This window comes from Otolemur garnettii, unplaced genomic scaffold (assembly GCF_000181295.1).
Source record: "Otolemur garnettii isolate 467f Iridium unplaced genomic scaffold, OtoGar3 scaffold00025, whole genome shotgun sequence".
Taxonomy (NCBI): Eukaryota; Metazoa; Chordata; class Mammalia; order Primates; family Galagidae; genus Otolemur; species Otolemur garnettii.
Window position 1 is genome coordinate 10185913 of NW_003852420.1, and position 3152 is coordinate 10189064.

A 3152-nucleotide genomic window follows, 5' to 3' on the forward strand; every position below is an offset into this window, starting at 1 on the left:
AAGTTTATGACCCATTTGAGTTAATTATATAAGATGTGAGACTTACGTTGAATTTCATTCCTCGCCTGTGGATGTCCAGTTGTTCTAGCACCATTTGGTGAAAAGGTTATTCTTTTTCCATTGAATTACTTTCTCTCCTTTATCAAAAATCAGCTCACTGTATTTAGGGCTATATCCAGGTTCTGTATAATTTTGACTATAGCTATGTAATAAATTTTGAAATAAGACTGATTCCTTCTGATTATTTTTCAAATCATTTAAACGATCACAGTTCCTTTCCTTTTCCAAATGAATTTTGTAATAAGTTTGCCTAAATCTACAAAAAATATCCTGCTGGGATTTTGATAGGAATCACTTAAATCTCTATAATAATCTGGGGAAAATTGCTTTTACTGTATTGTGTGACCCAATCCATGAACATGGTATGTCCATCAATTTATTTAAATGTTTGATTTCTTTCATTAGTGTTCTGTAATTTTCAGCATACAAGAGTCCTGTACATGATAGGTTACTTTTGTACCAAAGTAATTTATTTTTTTAGTGATTTCAAATGGTATTGCATTTTTAATTTTGACGTCCACATGTTAATTGCTACTATATGTTGATTTTTGTATGCTGAGCTCACTTATTGGTTCTAGGATATTTTTTTCTTTTTTGTAGATTCTCCTTGGGATTTTTCTGGATAGAATATTATACCATCTGCGAAAAGGGGCAATTTCTTCCATTCTAATTTATATGCTTTGTATTTATTTTTCTTACTTTGCCGTGCTAGCTATTTCTACTTTCATGAGAGATTTTTTATCATCAAGGGGTATAGAATTTTATGAAATGATTCTTCTGCACTGATTGATATGCTTGTGTAATTTTTCTTCTTTGGCCTGTTAATATGGTGCATTACACTGAATTGTTGATTAATTTTCAGATATTGAACCAGTCTTGCATTTCCGGAACTAGCCCCACTTGTTTGTGGTGTATAATTCTTTTTATATATTTTTTGGGTTCTATTTGTCAACATTTTGTGAAGAATTTTTATATCTATATTCATGAGACATATTAGATTGTAGTTTTCTTCTTTTGTACTGTTTTTCAAATCTGATTTGGGGGTCAGGTAGTACCGGCTTCCTGGAATGAATTGCAAAGGATTCCTTCTTCAATATTTTTTCTTTGAGATAGAGTCTTAGTCTGTCACCATGGGTAGAGTTCCGTGGCCTTATAGATCACAGCAACCTCAAACTTTTGGGCTCAAGTGATTCCCTTGCCTCAGCCTCCCAAATAGCTGGGACTAAAGGCACCTGCTACAACACATGTCTAGTTTTTATATTTTTAAAATAGAGATAGGGTCTTGCTTTTGCTTAGGCTGTTCTTGAACTCCTGAGCTCAGGTAATCCACCTTCTTGACCTCCCAGAGTCCTAGGGTTACAGGTGTGAGCCTTCTTGCCCAGCCTTTCTTCCTGTTTTCTGTTAGGAGATTTTGTGGAGTTAGTCTTACCTCTCTTTTGAATATTTGGTAGCATTCTCCAATGAAATCATCTGGATTGGTGACTTCTTTTTGAGGATGTTAATTAAAAATTTAATTTCCTAACAGTTATGGAGCTATTTAAAATCTATATTTCAAATGAGTGAGTTGTGGCACTTTTCAAGGATTTGGTCTCTTTTATCTATCTTGTAAATTTATGTATGTAGAGTTGTTGATAGTATTCCATTATTGTCCTTTGATGTCCTCAGGACCTGTGGTGATATGTTCTGTTTCGTTTCTGAAATTAGTAATTTGTGTATTATAATCCCTAAAATCTATAATCTAAAAGATATGAGTAATATTTTTCTTTTTCAGTCTTGCTAATTTTATAGACCTGGTTAAAGAACAGATTCTCCATTCCACTAATTTTGTCTACTGTTATTCTATTTTCAATTTCATTGATTTCTATTTTTTATTATTTCCTTTCTTGTTTTGGCTTTGTACTTATCTTGCTCTCCTTTTTCTAGGTTCTTGAGGGAGAGCTCAGGTTATTGATTGAAGACTCTCTTTTCTGATATATATTATAAGGTTTCCTCTTAGTACTTTTTTTTTCTTGAGACAAGGTCTCACTCTGTTGCCCTGGCTAGAGTGCAGTGGCATCATAGCTCACAGCAACCTCAAATGCTTGGGGTCAAGAGATCCTCTTGCCTCAGCCTTGCTAGTAGCTAGGATTACAAGCATGAGCCACTATGCCCAGCTATTTCTGGAGACAGAGTCTCACTCTTGTTCAGCTATTTTTAGAGATTGGGTTCTTGCTCTTGCTCAGGCTGGTCTCAAACTCCTATACCGAAGCAATCCATTTCCCTCAGCCTCCCAGAGTGCCAGGATTCAGGTGTGAGCCACTGCGCCCAGCCAGAACTCCTATTTTAAAATTGTAATGTATTATGGGGGTACAAATGTTTTCTGGTTAGATGTACTGCTTTTCCAATCTTTGAGTCAGTGTTAAAAGTGTACCTGTCACCCAGATAGTGCTCATTGTACCATTTTGTAGGGTTTTACCCATCCTCTCCATCTCTACCCTCATTAATTTTAATATGTTTTCATTTTTGTTAATTTTATTCCATTTTTAAAAATTAAATCATCACTGTGTACATTAATGCAGTCATGGGGTACAATGTGCTGATTTTATATACGATTTGAAATATTTTGATCAAACTGGTTAACATAGCCCTCATGGCATTTTCTTAGTTATTGTGTTAAGACATTTATATTCTACATTTAGTAAGTTTCATGTGTACCCTTGTAAGATTCACCACAAGTGTGGTCCTATCACTTGCCCTCCCTCCACCCATCCTCCCCCCTCCCTTCCACTCCCTTTCCCCATATTCTTGGGCTATAATTGGGTAAATTAGTTTCACAGTAGGACTGAGTACATTGGATACTTTTTCTTCCATTCTTGAGATCCTTTGCTAAGAAGAATATATTCCAGCTCCATCCCTGTAAACATGAAGGAGGTAAAGTCTCCATCTTTCTTTAAGGCTGCATAATATTCCATGGTATACATATACCACAATTTATTGATCCATTTGTGGGTCTATGGGCACTTGGGCTTCTTCCATGACTTAGCAATTATGAATTGGGCTGCAATAAACATTCTGATACAAATATCTTTGTTATAATGTGATTTTTGGTCTTC